Source organism: Falco peregrinus, chromosome 12, assembly GCF_023634155.1.
Source record: "Falco peregrinus isolate bFalPer1 chromosome 12, bFalPer1.pri, whole genome shotgun sequence".
Classification (NCBI taxonomy): Eukaryota; Metazoa; Chordata; class Aves; order Falconiformes; family Falconidae; genus Falco; species Falco peregrinus.
Window position 1 is genome coordinate 21,603,844 of NC_073732.1, and position 22,064 is coordinate 21,625,907.

The 22,064-nt window shown below is 44.8% G+C and overlaps 1 long non-coding RNA gene across 1 annotated transcript; it reads right to left on the reverse strand.

Moving 5' to 3' along the window:
- Positions 1-15,237: 15,237 nt before the first annotated feature.
- LOC114010927 (uncharacterized) lies at positions 15,238-21,599 on the reverse strand. The gene is made up of 2 exons (XR_003552633.2): positions 21,269-21,599; positions 15,238-15,536 (listed from the first exon to the last, which is right to left on the reverse strand). It is a non-coding gene; the product is annotated as an uncharacterized LOC114010927 (long non-coding RNA).
- Between the last annotated feature and the right edge of the window lie 465 nt (positions 21,600-22,064).

The window sequence follows — 22,064 nt, forward strand, 5'->3', positions numbered from 1 at the left end:
TAGTCTTCTCTGTAAAAACAATGAGGCCAGACCCACCATATCTCCCAGGAGCTGATGTCACAGCATGTCTGTGCAGCTGGGCACAGGGGTTGGACTGGGGTGCCACTGAGGCAAATTTGTTGTGCCCCATCACCCGTGAGATGGAGAGAGGTTTGGGAGAGCAGCTATTCCTCTGCTCCCTGCTCGCCTCTCTCACACACCTGATGTCCCTGGGCCAATGCCCCATTCAGGGCTGATACAACTTGCATCCTGTTCCTGACACTTCACCTGTCCTTTGGCTTTGTTGACTGACCTGCAGGAGATATGGGATGATAGGTGTGAAAATGCTTCTTGGCACTTGAGACGAGGAAGGTTTGCTGCGGGTGGGGTGCAGACGAGCAGTACAGTCTCCTCCGGTTATACTTTCCCTGCTGTGCCTGTTTCCTTACAGCAGTGAGGATACCAATAAGGTTCGGTGTTTTCAGTCCCTGGAACATCTCATGCTTTGCTGGAGGGCCAGGGCTTGTGTGGCTTCCCTGCTGCTTCCTGGGCATCTGTGGCTGGAGGGGTCAAAGCAAGTCACTTTGCAAGGGCCTGTACCAGCGCTGAACAAATTAATAACACACAGAAACAAGTTCCTCTGTGCTTTCTCCTTTGCAATTTTCAGGCTCATTAGCTATGCAAAACTATTTGCTCATCCACTACCAAATGTCTTTCCACTGTATGAATAATTGCTTGGTTTGCTGAGAAGCGTGCACTGTTTTGGTTAATTTTCAGGCTGCCTGGTTTGCTTCTGCTCTGGCTCCTGCCAGCAAAAGGTTTCTCAGCTTCTGCTGGTCTCCTGCACCACTGCCATGTATTCCTAAGCTTAGCAGAAGAATTATAGATTTCAGATCTTACAGTCAAATGCAGAATTCAAAACCCTGTGTTTTTTCCCATGAGTGAAGAACTTGCTGTTTGTGAGTGCACGCTGTGGGGGCCTCACGGCAGGCTAATTTGAAATGGTCAAAAATTAAAATTCATTCCTGGAAAGAAAGATGTATTCTTGGAAATGCTCTGTGCTGTGCACTTCTCCCTTGGAACAACTATCAGACCATCCTGTCACAAGCTAATAACCAGCAGATGGGAAATCCAGAACCCACCAATCCCTTTAATTAATTCCACTACTCTTCTATACATGGCCAGTGTTAATCCTGATTTATTTTTTTTAAGAGGGATGTGGAATCCCTGTCTGAGAAATAGCTACAAAATACCTTGGTATAAGCCTACAGCTGGACTGTACATGCAAAGGTATCTGGATCTGAAAGCATGGGCCTCAATCTGCTAAAAATGCATCTGTGGTCAAATCTTGTTACAGTCAATTCATTCAGAAGGAGAATTAACGATGACTGGCATCCATTGTCCTAGGAATCTGTTTCACCAGGGAAAATGGAGAACCATGTTACCGTACAGCCAGGTACAGAGGTCCAAGTGAGGCCATCACATTCTGTGGGACATTAAGTGACAAAAATATAATTAATATGAGCAGAAAAGGGCGAGGAAAGATTTTCCTGAGCAGTCAGAACTGCAGAAGTCCTCCAAGAACTAGTCTGCCTTCAAATCACATTTCTTTTTGCATCAGCAGCTCACCTTAGGGGCAGGCACCAAAGAAGTATCACTAGTCTCTAAATCTGTTCTTCCTGACCACTGCACTGCAATGGGCTAAAACCTGCCTTTGTATCCCACTTTATGCTGTATTCCCTGAGGGATGTTGCATAGAAATTTGCAGCCAAGGAAGGGAAAAGCAAAACTAACTTTCTAATAACTTTTCTTCTTCTAGATTCCAGCTTATGGGAAGGCTAAAGTGACACATGACATGTGTTAGTGCAGACTTTGCAGCTGCTCTAACTCACAGAATGCTTCCCAGAGCTGCCGTTAGGTTGCACAGCCCTGTACACAGAGGTTCTATGGCTTTCCTCTGTCCTTGCATCATCCTGCAGCCCACAGCTAAGCAGCATAGCCTAGGACCACCAAAGCTGCTCCCACACTGCAGGGGTGTTGTCACCATGTCCTTCAGGTGTCCTGCAGAGCCCACCTATGCCACCGGAGCAGCCAGGTAAAGCACGAGAGGGGCAAGAATGAGCTTTAGTGTCTCTCTGCAGAATAAAATCTTTATTGTGAATAGATCTCTGCACAATAGATAAGGCTTCTCAGATGAAAAACTGCTTCCCTTCCCCAGCAGAGTCTAAAATTTCTTCTGATGGTGATGATGCCTTGAACAATGACAACCTTCATTCATCTTTTCTGGCCAGGAGAGAGCTGAGAGTTCACGTTTTAAGCTCTTTCACCATGCTGAAGGCACATGAAAGCCTCTCATCACTGTTCAAACAGTCTTCCATTAGGAGTTATTTAAGCAGGAACCACTTTCCCTGCTCCAAACCTCTTTGTATGAAATCCTTCCAGCACCGCGTGTGGCACTGGCCAGCAGCTGATCTGGTGTGCACTGTGCTGGACGTACCTGTAATGGATAGTTAATTAACCCATCTATCAGTCAGTCCCTTTCCAGGACAGTATTGATTTTAAAGTTTAAATGTCATATCTTTTTTCTACCTTTGCATCATTGTCATATGTTAAAAAAATAAATAAATGAGACTAGAGGGCTCTTTTGATTACTACAATTTTTCTTCACGTGCTTCATTTGCGGGGTCATTTGTATCAGCCAAGTTGTCTTTATTTGCCAGACTCTGTCAGGACTTGGACATTGACCTTCTGGCAAAATGCAGTTTGAGCCCAAATTTGTTTTCAGCTTTTGCCTCAATATCTTTGTTGTTTTCCCAAAAAGCTAAAATAAAACCAAAGAACAATCAAAAGCTAGTTGATTTATTTATAGGTGCCAACAGTGCCTTTTTTCTCCTTAAAAACTCTTCTCGTCATGAAAATAATGACCATTGCCTGCAAAAGTATTTCTTTTCTGCTGGAGCTAACACAAGAAGAATGGTCTTGCAATTAAGGTGATTTTGAACAACGTTTACTCCATGCCTGGCTTGTCCCATGCCTTCTTGCATGACCTTGGATGTATCCCCCAACGCCTGACGATTCTCCCCTCCAGTAATCAGACTCTGTAAAGGTATTGTCAGATTAAAGGTCAGGCTTTCAAAAGTGATGAGTGGTTTTGTTTCTCTGACTTAATCTACGGAGGCTGGGCTCTCCAGCACCTCTGAAAATGAAGCGCTGTTACAGAAATTTGGTGTGAAGGGAGTCATCCAGCAACACAGGCACCTAGAATCAATAGCTGCTTTTGAAAATCTTGGCTTACACCCATGAATGCTTGTAAAGTACTTTAACATCCAAATATTGGAGAAGAGAGAATGATTTAAATGTTTTGAAGTTATTCCCACGACTAGAAGTTTGCAGGGTTGTGTCACAATAAGACAAAAAAATAGCAAATATAATGAGGAAATTCTCACAAGTTCAGGGAGAAGAAGATATTTTCCAAAAATGCTGCTGGTTGGCTTTAGTTTGATGTGGTCCTCTTCTTTCAAGGCTGACATAAATCTTCTGAGCAGAGGTGCTTTCCTGGGAGCTGAGCAGATGTCTGCTGAATCACTGAATTTAACTCTTTCTCAGCAGCCTGTCAGGCAGCACACATCCATTACCTTGCAGGGTACAAGTCTGGGGACAATTTGCTGATCTGTGCTCCATGAATATCTGGCCATCTGCTTGCCTGCTTGCTTCCCGTCTCTTGCGCACAGATGCTTGGGTTCTGCAGTGGGGACAACCCATCCCATCCTGCCAAGGTCGCTTCCTGCACAAGTCTGCAACCATGCTTGGGGCAGAAGGTCCCTTCTCCAGCCCACCTCCATGTGCAGCTCGATGAGGGTGGCTTCCTCCCTGTGGGTGAGCGGTGGTCATGTGTCAAAACTGGAGGGAAAAAGGTTCAGAAGAGAATCTCAGCCTTGACCAAAAATAACCCCACTGTTTAGGGGCTGTGCGAGAGGTGGGATCCCTTCTGAGGAATTTCGTGTTTGAAAGGTGAGACAAGTCTTCTGAAAAGGTTATTATCTTGAGCAGACAAATCCTTCAGCAGGTTGGGGTTTTTTTTATATACCTCAAACAAAGAGCCAGCGCCACCAAAGAGCTGTAAGATCTTTTTTTCTTTTTTTCTTTTTTTTTTCTTTTCTGTCTCTGTGCTGCTCCCTTTCATTTTTGCTGTCCCACAGAAACTACTGTGCCTCCCTATCTTCTGCTGAATATACATCAAATAGGAGGTGAAGCACTGGCAGTCTTCACAGGAGAAGCCAGGTGGCGAGGAGGAAGGTGTCTTACATGCTGCAATGTTCCATTAATTTATTTTTCCTCCTCTTCAGGGAAAAAATAAATGTGGGTGACCCAGAGCAGACTAAAAAATGCATGTGTGTCACAGGCTGGGAAGGAGTCTGAGAAGTGTGTGATGTGTGCAGGTCAGATGCTTCTGCTTCTGGGCTAAAGGGTTGTGGGTCTGCAGTGGGGCTGGTGCCAAAGGGTCCCAGGGGGCTGCTGGGAGCCCCCCCCCCCCCTCCCCCACCAGGCCAGGATGAACTGCTGCAGGCTGGGTCTCTCTTGTGGGTACTGCAGAGATGCTGCCCCTGCCCGTGCCTTGGAGGATCTACCTTTTCCCCTTTAGGAAAAAGGCTTTTCTTGAGCTCCCCTTTAAAACAGGTCTGGCATGACCTCAGGACCACGTCGGATTAATGTTTTCCCCCTTCTCCAAATGCCTCTGTCTCTTCCTTTAGTCTCACTATAAAGTGTAATTTGCCTATTCAAACCAACACCACTTCATGTTCCTTTCCGTTTATGTACCAGATATAATGGCTATAAGCATTACCTTGGCCTGGAGAAAAGCATTGCTATCAACCTGGTTTATTGTGCAATTTATTCAGCATGAATTAATCTCGGAAATGTTATCATAGAGGCCACTGGCGTTCCTGCAATGCGCACTTGCTTTGTGAAGCCTTTGCTTGAGGGGTTATTTCTAACATTTGGCTAGTTTTCTTCAAGGGGTTTTGTTGGTAATTATCTTGCTTGCAAACAGGGTTCACTGACTACTTAGCAGTAGATACCATACTTATTTTATGGAAAATCAGCTGCACAGACAGGTAGAATAGCTGTCAGATACAAGATGACTGAATTGCACTTGCTTTGTTCGCGGGTCAGACAAGGAAGTCGTGGGCTATGTAACGCCTGGGACTATCACAGCAAGACCCCTGGGGAAAAGCCAATGCCACAAACGCCTTTGTGCCCCAGCTTGTTGCACGGGGAAAAAGCCTTGAAAGTCCGTGTCTCTGAAACCAAACCTTTATATGTGTGGATATTGTCCAAGCGTTGCTCTGGTTCTTACACTGGAAGGTGAACTGAGAGCACATTTTGGCTCAGGTGCTGTAATGTGCTTTTATTGCTGTGCTTTGAAATACATCTTTTCATTCCTCCCTGGAGCACTAGGCCTTTCTGGCAGCTTGAACTCTGTCTCCTGTAGTCTTTGGGCCATGAAATATTTTTGGTTTTTTCTGGTTTTTGCATTGCTTTGCTGAATGCCTTCAAGGACCACCCTGCTGGGGATCTTTCTGGTGATGCTCACAGGAGTGGTGTCAGGCTGGGTTCTCAGTCCACCCTGGTCCTGCCCTACTTGCTTGATACCACTGATGACTGGCCAAAGTGGAATAGGTGCATTTCTTCTGCTCAGCACCTGGCAGGGGGAAATTTGCTTTTTTTCGGGGGGTTCGTGTTTCTACCAAGCATAACTAATGAGCCTGACCCTTCTTGCTCTCACTCGATGAAGGGCTGATAGACATGCGTGGGTGAGAGCACACAGTCCCGTACGGCAGCGCTATGTCATGAGGAGCTGACAAATCCATTATCCCCCGTAGCGCTGGCTGCGACAGGAGCATGCTGCTGCAGCTCTGGGCTGGCACGTGACAGCTCGAGGTTGTGGCAGCACAACCCATCTACAGAGTTTTATTTTTTTTTCTTGTAAGCCACAGATCATAAAGGGAGTTGCTTTATTTTTAAGCTCTGCTACTATAGAGGTAGCCAGATGGTTTATGGCATGATAGTAGGTCACTGAAATTTCTCTAGAAATGCTTATGTGTCATGTCTGTGTGAGACAGGTCATCTGCAAAGATGCAGATGTGATTCTCCATTTAAAACATACAGCAGCAGCCTGATTTATATGGAGCACACAGCAAAGGTTGCAATATGTGAAAAAGTATCTCTCCCTTTTCTGTGCAGATAGCCTCGCTTTCACTGCAAATAATCCATTCAAGTCAGACAGCAAAGGTATGTACAGTTCTTATGTTGTTACACTACAGGCGTTTATTCCTCCTCGCATCGCGAGGTTTCCTATGTGGAGCAGTAGGTAGCCCTGGAAGGCTGTTCATCTTTCCCTGCCACTGTCAGTTGTTTGGGTTTGATTGGTTTTTTTTATTTAGATCTGGCACATTTTTAAAGGCAACATGGACATGCTGCTGTGCTGAGACTGTTGTTTCATTAACATACATCCTCCAAAAGCCAAATCCAGCTCCATACCCTTCCCAGGGGGCTGAGGTGCCCTGTACTGCACCAGCCCTCCTGGGCTGCCCTCCCTCAGGGTGTCAGAGACCGTGCTACTGCTGCTGAGCTTGATGCTGTGCCCCTCATCTAAGAATAGTCTTACTGTCTTGAATGCTTGCCAGTTTCTGATAGCTCAGCAAGCAGAGGGAAGAAACACAGCCATTATGTAATGGCTTCTCCTGGCCAAGAAAAAAAATCCCATTTATTGATCTCCTGTCTGAAAACCTCAGTAACTCTGTGTAATTGATGACCAGCTGTTAAGAAAAGCTGTTTGGAGGAAGAACATTTATAATTAAAGAACAGACACTTCAGATTCAACTCTCCCTCCATTTTCTCATTGCATTTCTCTGTGCTGTCTCAGGGAACAACCATCCTGCCTGGGCCTTTAAGCATCTCGTTTCAAAACAATATATGCCTTTCCCAGAGAGCAATGTTGCATTCTCCAATTTCACTCCCTGTGCTTCGGAGGGGAACTATTCATGGAGCTGTGTGAGAGAAAGAGATTAAGGAAATATCAAGACTAACAGATGGGAAGCAGGCAGTGGATGACGTGTAGGCAGGGCTGATGTTACAGCAAGTCTTATCTTGTTAGCAGAAATATGTTGCAGTAAGCAGAGTTCTGGGAGAGAGGTTGGTTTTGAGCATGGAATAGGAGAAGTCCATTCGATCTGATGAGGGGCCAGCCTGTGTCTAAAAATGTTTTATTATTAGATGCTCTGGTACCCCATAACATTTATATCTTGATCCTGTTTTTCCAGATCTACCCACCTCCTCCGGGCTTTGGAGGTGAAAATGTTTCTGGGTTTCTCTGCTGAAAGCGTGACTGTCCCTGTATGTCTGAGGGAATCCCAAAATATAGGTCACTCATCTTGACCATACAGCATAGCTCTCCCAGACCAGTGGCTATCCACAACTTAAGCTGTAGCCTGCCTCTCCTCCCCCCTCACAGACTGAGTAAGGACTACACTGGAAATAGATAATTTAGCATAAAAATTATTATTATGCATTTAAATGTAAATTGCTGGGGAATTGACAGTTGCTTTGTTTGAATTGTAATTATTCAAGTATGCATGGTTTTTTTCTTAGAGTACATTTTAGCTGGTATTTATGTCCTTTTACATCCATCTCAAATACCAATGTGCACATGTCCTTAAGCCTTCAGCTGTAAATCCTTCAGCTGTCACATTCTTCTTAGGAAACCCATTTCTTTGACCTCTCCAGCAATTGTAGGCTTTCCCTATCTTTGTTTTTTGGAAGATCTCTTGTTTTAATTCAAGTTGATGAAAAACTCAAGTCCAAAAATAAAATACAAGTTGGGTCCTCTCCTGCTCCATAAGCACCAGTGACAATGGTCCTGCTCCCTGCATCTTCACCTCACTGCCTGCAAATGAGATCCCCAGCTCAGCAGCTGGGGAGAGCTTTTACAGAGGCTGCTGAGTGCACGTGTTCGTTACCAGTCCCGCTAGCGTGAATGACACTGCTTGGAGCTGAGCACATGGAAAATTTACTCTGTGCTCTTTGGCCAAGCCAAGCACAGCCGAGGGTACCAAGCCCATCTTCCAGACTTGGCAGCCCCTCCGTCCTTGTGCTATCAGTTCAGGATTCGGATGCTGGGGCTGAGTATCTGACATGAAGGCAGTTTGATCCTATTGCTTGTGCAGGGCACCCAGAAATGGGACTGAACAGACTGTATTTTTTTCCCATGCTAGGGAAGGAGCGAGCGGGGGAGAAAGAGATGTACACAGATCTGTTCACAGCAAAGATCTGGTTTCATCCACAGATGCTCCTATCCTGTTAGAGGGGTACCAAGCACCAGCCCTCAGCAGGAACGGAAGAGCGTAAAAGGGTGATGGGTCACCCAAGTCTACTTTGAGGCTTGGCCCAGAAAAGGAATTTTTTACCATCTAAAGGGCTAGTAAAGTGAAGGAAGCCAGGGGTTAATCACCTCCACGCTCCCCATCAAGTTTAACAGCCACCGGTGGGAAAAGCCTGGGTCTGAGCTCTGTTTGCAAGGTGGAGAGCTGTAAATACCATTATTTGCAGAGTCTTTCTGAGGTGCAGCCAACTTTCAGGAATGCTGTATCTCGGTCCAAACAAAACCTGCATGTTTCTGGTTGGCCTGGCCTTGTTTCTTGAGACTGTTTCACTGATTGATACAGGAGATATAAACAAACATTGAAATAACACATGCCTGGAAAAATAAACAAAACACTTGCACCAGAGAGAGGAGATTGCAAAATCAGCGGCTTGCGGGACTTGAATGCAGCCATCCAACTCTGAAGTGAAGCTGTTAAGAAAATAATAAATAAACAAATCGAAATAACACCAAGTGCGATAAGCCCCTGACCGTAATTGTGTGGATATAGGTCTGTGAATGCCAGAATCAAGCTTTTCCCTCCCAACCCTGACACTGATTCCTTTGGCCTCAGTGGCATAAAATACTCAGGAGCCCCGACTGGTCTCTCCATCTCCTGCCAACCCACACCAGCAACCAGGAGGTCAAACCTGTTGTCCTTCTGCAGAAGAGACCCACAGGTTCAGCCCCCCAGTCCTGGGCTCTTCTCCCAGTTCTTACCCAGCTTCCAGCACAGATGTCTGAAGCAGCAGTCACTCACCTCCTGACCCATGTAGAGCAGTTGGTGACGATCACACATTGCTGATGATGTTTTACCTCTCTAGCACATACAGCCTTCATGGATGGGGAACGCCTGTTGGGGAGCTGCAGAAGGGTGGCTGTAGTTTGTTGAGCCAAAAAGGTGTAATTATAATGGAGTTTATGCAGTTGTTTTGTAACTTATCACATTCAAAATATCACCCCTAATGATGCTTAATGTTTACGTAGGACTCTGTGTTGAACATCTGTTCAATCAAGGTAAAAAGAGAGGCAAGATGCCTGGTGGGTGCACCCCCAGTGCACTCCTGGGTGCATCCCTGATGCTTTCCTGGGTGCACCCCCTAGCTGTATCCCCAATGCACCCCCAGGTCCATTCCTGGGCACATCGCCTGGGTACACAACGGGGTTCATCTGCGTGGCTACACAAGAGCTCAGGGTGCTGCCTCCCTCTGCAATTCAGAATCTTCCCCAAAGCCCAAAAGGTTGCACCTGCCATCTCTGGAAGCATTTCCATGGGAGGTACAGACACAAGAGCCAAAGGAGCCCCTGAGCTGTGCTCCCCGAGGAAGAGGGTGCAGGGTCAGGCCTGTGCACTTTCTCTGTGGTCTGTTGAAACCCACCCTCAGGGCCTCACTTGTGGACCTGGCAGCATGTTTCCCAAGTGGCAGCTCCTCTGTGGCCAGGTGGGAATTCTCCCCAGGGTATGTTGTTACTCTCTTTAAATATTTCAGATCTTCAAGTTCTCTTTTTCAAGCCTCAGACAAAAACATGACAGCTATCCCACAAATCAGCCATCTAAAAAAAAAAAAAGTCGTCACATTTAATTACTCCTAAAGGGGAACTTATAAAAGAGGAACACTTATTAGTGCAATATATTTTTTCTTCTGTAGCTTTGAACTGATCTCTAATAGTGCCAGCAAAGTCCCAGCATAACCTTGGAGTGTGTTTCATTATTATTCAGATGGAAACTGCTGTCTTATGACTGCAGTTTTAAAATACAGTACATTTTTATAATTTCTAAGTAGGCAATCAAGTGGACATAACACATGAAATTATATCCAGTTCTGGCACCAAACCCTGCCCTTCACTTGCCCATGCCGTTCAGTGTGTATTAAGGCCGGGGTACAGCCCAGGGCTGAATCTCAACCCCAAGGTGATCCTACAGTCCCCTACTCTGACAATAGCAACTAAACATGTAGGCATTTATGAATTCAGTAATTTTAGAGTCACTCAAGCACTGGGGCAGCCTCTCTTCCTTCTTCCCCTTTCTCAGCATGAAGGCTGCAGGACACAGGCAGCAAATGGCTCCTGGCTGGAGAAAATGTGACCCGTGAGCTGGTCCTCATGATGGCTGAGTCGCCGGGAGCTTCCAGTGCTGCTGTGTATTGTCAGCACTGACCTGAGGGTGCCAATGTCTTCAGCCGCTTTCCTCCCTTCAGGCAGCTATCCGAATCTGCAATCCCATTCCCTTAGCTAATTAACAGATGGCAAAGACAAAACTAATCAATCATTTCCTGGTGGGGCTGCTGGTAGCCCATCAGTTTGGCAACCAGAGAGGCTCTGCCCTGGCCACACTGCCTCATTGTTCCCAGGTGGGTGCCTGAGCATCGGGCTTCATCTCAGGTTTCAGTTCAGATTCAGGACAGAGGGGTATGAACATTTAGCCTGGAAGCCACACAGTCTGTAAGAAGTTCTATCTTCTTTTCCTGCCTACGTTAGAAAGCTGTTGAAAAATGCAGTATTTTCAAGAGAAAGCAGTAAGAGACTTAGGACCATCAGGGTGAGGTTGGAAGCCAACAAATATTGGGGGGACAGATGTCTCCTTTTTGCTGATGAAAGAATTAATATATTGCCATTGCTAATTAATGTATAGGCAGGGAAAATTACAAAGGTGGGAAAATTCTTCTTGATTTTAGCTGTACTGGGTACTCAAGAAATGGTGAAATAAAGCTAAAATATGCAATACATATCACGTAGGTGTGCCTCTATCAAGTTTTAACTAGATTTGCCACCAGGAACTGGAGGCACATAGACATCTCCAAGAGTCTGTTATGGCTCCCCAATGCCAGAAGCAGGCTGGGCTTGTCTCTGTTGGCTGTCAGAGGCGGTTATCCAGGAGCAGTTGGCATCTGAGGTGCTGGGAGCGCCCCATGCCAGTGAGCATAGACAGCTCACTGCCAGATCCAAGCACTGGAAGCACCATGGTGCTGTGAGAAAAAACTGCAGCACCTGGGTCATCATTGTCAACTCCCAAATCTGCTGGGAATTCCCCATTGTTTGAGCCACTCACTATATATGAAGAGCAGCCAGCACAGAGATGCTGGCACTCCCTGCTATTGCGGAAATGAGTGCACTGGTGGTCTGTTGTGAGGCATTCAGATACTAAGCTCATGAACATTTGCAAATACACTTGAATTTTGTTTTAGAGACTTTTTTTTCTCCTATCTGTAGGACATATGTGACACAAATGACTGTTTCTGGGTGCCTTGCAATTTTTAATTTATTTATTCTTATAGCACACCTGGGAGATAAGACATTTGCTCATGAACTGCAGAGGGAACTGAGTCACAGACAGCATCAGCTCTTTAGAGGGGTTTGCAGGGAGAAGATGAGAATTCTTAAATGCTGGATGTTGGTACTCTCCAACAAGCCCTATAAAGCTTTTAAAACGTCCATGTGAGCATCCCATGAGGTGCATCTGCGCTGGTAGGCCCTTGTGCCTCTGTTGAAGGATACCTAAGTGGGATGGAAACATGACTTGCTGGGTGGGTCACCTCCACTCCACCACATCCCTGGAACTCTCCCCCACTTCCCTCCTTTTCCATCTGCCAAACATTTCTATGAGCTGCCATTGGCACTGCAAGTGGATTGGATTACCCAGACCTAAAAGAGAGCTTCTTTGTGGCAGAAAAATGCCTCAATTTTTTAGTTTAAACCCAGAAGTTTTCCCTTGGCAGAGGCTCAACTATGTGCCATGGGAGCAACGATTTCACTGCTGTCTTTGGGGTCTTGCAGGCTTTCCAGGTCTCTTAGCTCAGTCACATTGATGCTCTTGGGTTTCTCTCTATTTCCCAACACCTCTGCCTGCTTTTTGGAGACCACCATCTTCTGAAAGCCAGTTCAGAAGGAAGGTCTCAGGCAGTTCAGCAAGTGCTACACCAGGCAAATCAGCCAAACAAAGTGCCCAAAGCTGTGAGACACGAGCAGCCTGGCCCTCCCAGGGCATAAGTAAGAACAAGAGAATAAAAGTCAGGTGGCTGTACCAGGGATTGACCCCCTGGTTTTTGAGCTGCTCTTTGCATGATAATTTTGTTTCTCGCTTTCTCCTGTCTTCCTAGCAGTGCTGCTGCCTGCAATACGGTCCTGCCAAAAGTCTTTGGGGACAGCAGGCAGCCATGTGCCAAGGCTGGCCAGAGACACCAGGGTGGCATGTGGTCTGAGACGCTCTCCTTCCCTAACCCAAGGAGATTCAGTGAAGCTCAAGAGTATCTGCCAAAGCCACATTTAGAAGCCACATTTAGCATGGGGAGATGATTGCAACACTCACTGCAGGTTTATAAATAAAACCAGCTCAGGCACATTTCTCCTGACACGGAATAAAGGGATGCAAGGGGAGGCCCCAATGTAGTGCCCCACTAAACTCTTTGAAGCTTTCATCTCCAACAACCCTCCCTTAGCGTACGGGTGATGGTATCCAGCACACCATGGCGGGTGGTTATACTGCAGGAGGGGAGCATAGACTTGTCCTCTCCTAGTGAACAGGCCAGGGTGATCTCCTTTGCCTTCCCTGGCTGCCCAAAGCAGGAGAATTTCCTTGTTTGTCTTCTGCCATCACTCGACTGCACTGAAATTAAAGCTGGGGTTCTGCTCCTGAAGTTCGGGAGGCACGGCCAAGATTCAGTGTCCCACACCATATCTGTGTCTGACCACGTCTGGCTCTTGGGGCAGAAACCTTCAGCTGTCCTAGTGCATACAGCAGAAGAAAATCCTCAGAAACTGCTTCCTTAAATACCTACTGAGCAGAAAGTAATACTAATTAAGGGAAGCTCTTTCCCCTTAGTAATGAGCTGATGCTCTGACACTGAAGCGCCTGATGTGGCAGTGATCATATAGCAGTGAAGATCTGGAACCCTGTGGCGATGCTGCTGTTTTCCCTCTGTACCAAGCAGAAGCTGGACCTGTGCTCTTAAAAACATGCAGGTATTTTCCCCTGAAAAAGTCAGGATTTATCAGCAGCTGCTCACAGGCTCACCTCCAGAGTATCACAAGATTTGAGCTTTTTCTCTTTAAATTTAAAGGTGATTCTGCGTTCTGAGTTTTATTGGTTGCAGACACCAATTTCCAGTAGAGCTGCAGTTACAGTTGCAGTAAATTGAAGCCAACTGAAAGCCAAATTTCTTTCTTAGTTATCTTTTACCAATCTCCTCAAAGCAGTTGATGGAGCCCAAGGGGTCATGGTCTGTGAGCTGCTCTGGGTGAGAGTGGTACATGGTCCCTACTGAGATCATGTCCTTCACAGTTGCCATAGCCAGAAGGACTACAGGCACTCCCAGTGCCTTGTCTACCCCAAAGTGTCTAAAACATTGTGGGATAAATGAGAATATTTGGGGGAAAAGGAGAGGAAATGTCATGCAACAAGAGAAAACTTCTTGCTCAAATATGTGTACATCTTCTTAATGCTTAATGGAGAAAGACACCTGATGGTTTCCAGAGCTCAGTAGCTAGATAAAAACAGAGTGCAGAGGTGGTGGAGTGACAATATCTGTTAATGAAAAAACAGGATATCTGGCTTGGGCTGTCGGGCACTTGGCCCAGCACTCGGCCAGAGCGAATCGGCTGAGCTGCTCTAGAATCGGCACCAGCAATATTCAATTCTCTTCCTTGTCAAATGCCATAAATTAAAAACAGAATAAAAAGCTTTTAAGGGATGTGCTCACTGACAGTTTAATATAAGTGGCTGTGGGATCATTTTCTACAGATAGGTTTATATCGGGAAAGAAATTACAACTCGCTTCATAGCAGGTATTTTACTGTTATTGCAGAGTTTCCTGAGGTGCTTGGTCATAAGGAGGGACTTCCCAAACCAGCATCATGTGGAAGTCAGTGGGACAGTGGGTCACTGTGGCCATCCAGCTGTGTGATAAGTGCTCCAACCCCTGCACCCGTGCCAGGCCGAGATAAGGCGAATGCAGCTGAGGTGTCAGCAGGGCTTCTCTTGCCTCCAGTGGTGAAACCAGCCTCTGCTCAGGGGCACAGCTCAGAAAGCCCAGTGGCATCCCCAGCCACCAGGTATGCCTTCATGTGCATCCTCTGTGCCTCCTGTCCTGCTCTGCTGACACAAAGCCACAGCATTGCCCTCACCTGAATTTGTTGTAGTGCATAATAAATCCACTCGACGCCCATCTTACATTTTTGATGACAAGAAAGTCCCCAGAAAATGCAATTTGAATGAACAGAAGCTATGTGTGAAATTTAGCTTCTAAAGTTTAAATGATCAGTTTTGGCACTCAGACATGAAAATTCCACTCTTTTTTTTTTTTTTTTCCCCTCAGTATTTTAAATTATTTCATTTAAAAATTGCCATTTTTATTTCCTTCAAAAGTTCAGTCTGGAGGTGGGATGAAAGAGTCATTAGTCAACTGAATATTAACTTTTAGACCTTTTGGGGGGTTTTAGGAAAAAAAAAAAAACCAACTTAATGAAAACCCAAAATACTTTTTCTTCAAATTTTCCATTTTAACATTATGTAAAAATCACATGGGTCAGATTTTTGAATAATAATGATATTGCATCTTCTTGGCTGTTGATACCCAATCATCAGCAAAAAACACTTATGATCTGTGAGGCCATGGTGAAGTAATTTGCGGTTGCTCTGTGGAACCTATTCCTTTCATTGTGCTTCTGTTCAAAATGTGGGTAATAGTCTTTCACCATTTTGCCCACTTCCCTGCTGCTTTTTTCTCATTATAGTTAGCTTCATGGCTAAGTATGGAAAGCCCTCTGGACCAAAGTTTCAGGAATTCTAAGGTAGTGCCAAATTTAATATTATATCCCTGGACCTATAACAAAGGCAACGCCACTCATGATATTGTTTATTATTAATATCTAGGAAATTTCATTAGTAGTATGAACTTGGCTCAGTGCTGATGGATGCCAGTGGAAACCCTTCCACTGACTCCAGCAGGCTTTGTATCAAATCATATTTGCATCTGAAGATGTACATCAGCTAAATACAATCTAGGATAGAAGAAGGTCAATTCCTTTGGAAGGGAAAGGTGAAGAGAGTACATCCTTCCTTTTACGCCTTTGTGTGCACAATTTTTTAAAAGGCCATCATAAGTAATCCTCTTTACTGCAGATTTGACCATTTCTTTTCTCCCTGGAAAGCATAAAAAAAATGAGCATTAGAGGAGAATATTAAGGACTATTTGTTTCAAGTAAGATACCAGGAATAAAAAGAGTTTGGGCTTGATAATACTCTGAGTTATTTTCCAGTAGGTGAGTGCTGTAACTGCAAAATCAAAAGAATTCAAATAAATGCACCAGAGGGAACTCCCATTGAAAGGGAAAGTTGAACCAGCCACTTTCCTTGGCATCTCCAGTAACTACCTGTGTCACTGAAATTTCTACTGAGTGACCTTCTTGTTCAGCTATGCTTCACCCAGATTTGCATTTGCAGTGCTTTGACTGTCTTCTTTTTTAGAAGTGCTAGTGCTTGTGATTTTTTTATGTTTGGGTTTGGTTTTTTTTTTAAATTGTTCTGACTGGTTTGTTGGCTTCATTGTAAATTGAGAAGTGCTTCCTTGTACACCAACTGCAATTTAGAATTTATTTCCATTTGTTTAATAGAAATAGTGGTGCAAACATGGAGTTGCAAGATGAGTATGGAAAAAGTCGAGCAAGTGTCACTGCTGTCAGAGATGCCGTTGGATTCAGACTGGGTGCTGGTGGCATTTGTGTTGCTACCATGGTAGTTGTCATGTTAGAGAATTTATTCTTTATGTCTGACTTGCATCTGATTTGTATCTGCCTTGTTGCAACTCCATGCCTTTTTGTCCCGCAGTTGTGGTTACATTATCCTATCCCCAAGTTTTTCTTTAGACTAAACCCATTTATTCCACTTTCCACTCCTCCTCCCTCAGAAGACACCTTTCACCCTTTGTTTACATGCAGGCTTACAGGCATACCCACCATGGATGCTACCTGCTGATGCCATTATTATTATTCTTGCTCTCAGCAACACCTTAACTGTTCTGAATGGGATAATCGATATTCTCTGCTCGTCTGGGAATGGTAATGGGCTGACTGTGCCACTCTGTAGCATCAGATGAATAGTTAAACATCGGTATGTTTTCATCTGGTGCAGTCCAAGGCTGCCAGCAGCTCCCAGCTCCTCGCTCACATATACGTGAATTTTTTACAAGGCTGTGCTGTACAATGACCATTCAAGGCAGAGATTCCTTTGTTTCTTCTGTATATCCTTAGACTAATACTATCCGTATTTGTTATGTATTAATCATTTTTATAGTCATCTCTGTGTGATTCCTTCTATAAATAACAATCTCAAATCTCTCTCCTATCTTGTTTACCAGAGCTAATTCTTTAAGTTGGGTGTCTCCACCAGAGATGTAGCCTAAATGAACACAGATAAAAATCATAACATAGGCTTGGTTGTAGTGAAGCAGGGTTTTCTTGTTTCTGCTGCAAATCAAGCCTTTCAAATAATCTTTTAATCCAGTCTCTATAAATACTGCACAGTGGTGGCAAAAGACAGGTGCTAGTTTCAGACTTAAAGCTGTCATGTTAGTGACTGGCATTAAATATATAATTCCTTCTGTGTCTACATCATCTGTAAATGAAAGTCTCCTGAAGGAGAATTTTCCAGGGAGGTTAGAGAGCTGTGAACCAGTGACTGCAGAGTGTGCCTTGGAGATACAAAGTTAGGAGGAAAAGCTGAAAACATGATATGTCTTTTTCAGTTTGACCTCAGCCTCTAATAGTGTTTGGCAAGTCAGCCTGGCAGATAAATTGGTTCATATTAGAAAATGGGGTTGATTTATTATGAAATTGATTGCAGTCCTGTCCTGTGCTGAAGGCATTAGCAGTTAACAGCATTGGGTGCCTCAGCTCTTAACTAATGGGCTTCCCCCAGGCTCTCCACTGCTGCCAGGCTTTTACCCACAGCCAGTAGCATCCAACCCGCACACCTCCGCTGGCCCCTCCTCACGGATGCAAAACCTTCCCCAGGCAGGGCCGTGTCAGGGAATGCAGGCTGGGCTTTCCAGATGGGCTGGGGTCTTGGGAGCCTGCAACTGTCTCCTGCCTCATCACCTTCAGGCAGGGCAGGCTGAGATGCCCAGGAGGCAGCTGGCATTTTCCAGAACATACAGACTTGCAGGAGCAGGGCCAATGTGAACTCTGCAACCAGCACATTGAATTAGCAAAATATTCTACGTGCTTTTCTTAGGACACTTTTCTGAAAATGCAAAGGGTTACTGGAAATACAGAAAAGTATCCACAAAATATCTTTCTTTTCTTTAGTAATATTGAAAAGTCTTTTAACCACAAAGAAAAGCCATCACCAAATGTAACAAGGGACTTTCACTACTTTTTGCAGACAAAGCCACATTCACCCACAATGGCCACAATCTGCAGTGTAGTTGCCTCAAATCCCTTGAGACGGTGGGGAATAGCCTTTCCGTCTGCATCTGATTAAAGCACAAATGAACAAACCAAACACAGTGGCCACTTAGACCCTGTAAACTATTTAGGGTCTATCTAATTTGGGAAACTCTAATCTACTATTTACAATATGGGTACAGATGTAATAAATACAAAAAAGAGTATACCCAGTGTCAAAGCCAGTCTCTTATGTTCACACCTTTCTCTTTGGAGACTCATCCTGGGCCCTATGCTAAAGAGCAAAAGATTTTCCAGGTTAATTTGCTGTAGTGATAGTTAAGCCTCTTTCAACAGTTGTGCTTAGAAATCACTGAATAGCAGATACTGAAACATTTAGTGGCTGGTTTAAGCAATATTTTTCAGTATTTTTGAAGGAAAAGTGTTTTCAGTGATTGAAATGCGCCTTTAGACATTTTCCAAATGAAAAATTTCAATATGAAAGAACTCGGTGGCTTGAAAGGAAAGCTCATTGCGAGAGAGCCTGTAATTGGAGAAAACTGAAAATAAACTTTTCAAAATAACTGAAAACAAATTGATTTGGGGGGTGAAGAAAGGTTGGATTTTTATAAATGCTTTCCAACAACTACCTGCCAGTCAATCACATACTGGCTCTTTTTGCGTAATTTACTTTTCAGGTAGCAATGACACTTGCTACACTACTGCAATGATGGCCTGTGCTCCTGACAGTGACACAAGATTTTCTGACTATGCTTTTGCCATCAATTTCAGTAGCATTTTGATGTATGAAAAAGAAATACAGTATAACTGCCCTGCAGTAAGAAACAGTTGCACAACATAAACTTTTCCAGAGGACAGTTGTTTCTTTAAGAAGCACTCAGTATCTCTTCAAACCAGCCTTGGAGATAATGTCTTTCTCTTTCCTGTCCTAGCAAAAGGTATGTCAAATCTGGCAACAGCTGCCAAGGAGCCCAGAGACAATAGCGTGCGTCTTACTGAAGCAAAATGTCCATGTGGCCAAGAGCCACAGTCATCTACTACACCACTCCAGATCCTCTCAAGCCAGTACCATACCTGCCCTCCTAGGGTTTGGGTTTAGGGCTCACTGAGGCTGCCAAGCCCTGGGTGTATTCACCAAGACATGTTCCACTCCACAATGGATGTGCTGAAGCTGAGGGCCCTATAGCATCCATACCCTGCTCATTTAACAAGCAGTCCTGGAAAGGAACCTGCAGCTTTCCCATCACACCACCTCCAGCGGCACCAAGCAGTTAACATACAGATATGAGCAAGACAGCTGGGACCTTCATATATTTTCCAGATTATTTTTTTTAGGGTAGCACATTGGCCCGAGAAACAGTTTTGAATATTGTGAATTGCCTAACATGTCCCTTTTCAGTCTTGTGCTCTTATCATTAACACCTCCGATTAGCAAAAACTCGGAGTCTGAGATGTTCCTTTGATTTAAAAGGTTATAAATTTTGGATGCAATGTCAGAGAGTAAATTTTACAATGCAGCTTAGCTGTGGACTAATTAAAAGACTACCCCAGTACTCTTCTCACCCAATACATCTCAGATTTGTGACAGCCTTCAAGAAAAGTAATGATTTATGCCACGTACACCATATGCAATCTATTGATCTCTCTGGGTGTACATATGCTCTGTGTGTGTGTGTGTATGTGGGCTACAGCCCATGTTCATGATGGCTTCTTCACAACTGTGTGCACAGATGAAACTTTCTCATACCAGAGAATTTATAGCAGTGCAGTTAATGATCATAGTCATTTTGCTTCTTTGCCACTGCAGGGGTACTACTGCTGTTTAACTCCAGACATCCTAGAAGTCAGAGCTGGACATTATACTCCAGAGGAAGGGGGTTCACCTACTCACATTGCTTCAGTGCACAGAGGTGAGATTTATCAATGCTGTTTAGCTGTTGCTTAGGTCTTGATTAAGGTACCCTGACCCATGCTTTGTGGACCTTGTTGATTCTGTATAATTTAAAGTGAAAATGGGGAAAATGTTCATGTTTCACTTGGCACCGTGCATTGAGTGGTTCCATTTCCTTTTGGCTTGGGAGTCAATGTTTTGTGGTCAGAAACAGTGTCCTCCTCCGTGCTCCGCCTGACACAAAAAATCAGGATGACTCTAAGATGACTTATGCTTCCCGGGGTTGTGTGAAATGGCTTTATCCTTGCCAGTAGCTCTTCCTAAGGCCATGTCTGCAAAGGACAAGCTCCTTTCCACCATTAGAAAGGCAAATATGAAAAGAGCAAAATGGCAACATATGTTTGAGAAACAAGATTTGGATTGACCGGGAGAAAGTGGGAAATTATATCAACCAGCTTTAGTTCGTGAAACCCAAAGGTGAAACCTCTGAAGTCTCATGGATTATTTTTTAGGTCTTTCTGAATCATTCTCATTCTGGCTGTTGACATCAGTGGACTTGGCACTAGATCAACAGGGAAACAGAGGGACGGTTTCCCTCCTATACATGCAGAATTAGAGATACATACCAAGACAGACAAGCTAGATTCAGATGAGAGGGGAATTCTGGTTGAGAGTGTTCATGTAAAAAGTATTATGCAGTATTAGGCTTGCGTGAGCTCTCAGTGTAATAAAGGAGAATTGTATAAGCCTTGGCAGGAACACTAGGACTTTGCTTTGATGAAAAAAACTGGAAACATACACTTAGCTTTCCTACTAGTTGTAATTATCTGGCTGTATTGATTGTGGTGTTAAGGTTATCCAATGGGTAGGGTGTGAGCAAGGATCAGGTTCAGTCCGTGAATTAAAGCTGCAGAGTGTCAGCTCTAATTTACACACATACAGTTTGAAGATTGTCCTCCTGCAACTGCAGAGCTCCCTGGGATTGACACAGATAGGCAGCATATGGAGCCTGTGCAGCAGGAACAGAGGCACCCGGCACTTGGCATTGCCACTCTGTGTTATGCAAATATCTGAGTTACAAAAGAAGGAAACAAGGGCAGAATAAACTGGGGGGTCTGGTCTCTTCTGCAGGCCCGTGTAAAACCCTTGGGGGCATTAATGAAATCTGCAGACTTGTGGAAAGGAGGACAGGCTTCTCAACTCTGATTTTAGTCCTAGAAACGCACAATACCTTGAAGGCGAGAGGTGGTGGTTACTGTGGTTTGCACACAAGGCTTTGCACAGCAGGGGCATCTATGCAGCCTGCACAGTAAAATATGCTGCTCCTTGTTCTCCAATACCACAACCACAGCCAAAGTACAAGAACCAGCAGTTTCAATGAACAGGGCTCTCATTAGCATACCATTATTCTCTCTGGAGACAAGCCTGTCCCTTCTGCTGCTGAGCTGTCACAGAGGAGACTGGCAGAGAAGCAGGAGATGATACCCCTCATGGTTGTGTTATGTACCCCATGTGTACACTGCTGTATTGTGTGGACAAAATACAGAGAGGACCCAACCCACCCCCTTCAGACAGCTCACCGCTCGCTCACAGGCACTCTGGCAGAGCTGGCTGCTCCTCAGCTGAAGGCTTTTCTGTAGGCTTTCCAGTGAGGGCCTGGTGGTGCAATGTTTCTGGGAAGCCCCAGCCTTGAGCAGGCAGGGTTGCTGCAGCTTGGTCCTCACTAGCCCCAGTGCTTGCTCTCCTCTTTCAACCTTGGGTCCATTGACCTCCAGCCGATTGCCACTCTCCTCTTCTGTCCCCTGGCTGGCTGAAAAGAAGGGGAGGAAGAAGGGGAAGAGTCCCTAAGGCACACAATGTCTTGCTAAAACTATGCTGTTTGCCAGCTGCTATATCATCCCGTCCAGGAGGTGGCTGTATATCAATGGAGAACGATGTTCCAGCAGGGTACACATTTCATACCTTCCTGCTCTGCAGGGAAGGGTGGAAGTCAGTTAGCTGTGACCTGCTGAAAGGTCCTCAGAAAAGGTGTTCACCTGACTAGGAGCAGCAACAGAGCAGACCTGAATCGCACCCCACTCCACTGCTGTTATTTCACTTTCACCATGACTGCTGTGCAATTGCCTGTCCATTCACAAGTATTTGTTGTGAGCTTATTTGGGTATCTCTTGGCATTTGAGAGGTGTCAATCCGCTAAAACTTAAGTGGCAATAGCTAATCACAGTTAGTTTTATTCTCTGCAGAACATAACATGAAAGCATATGGCTCAATAGCAGAACTTACTTTCTCTGGGATAGCAGCATGGTCAGTTCTGAAAAAAAATAATAATAAATCAGCAGAGGACAGACTCTCTGGTCCTTGCTGTAAGCTCCAGGG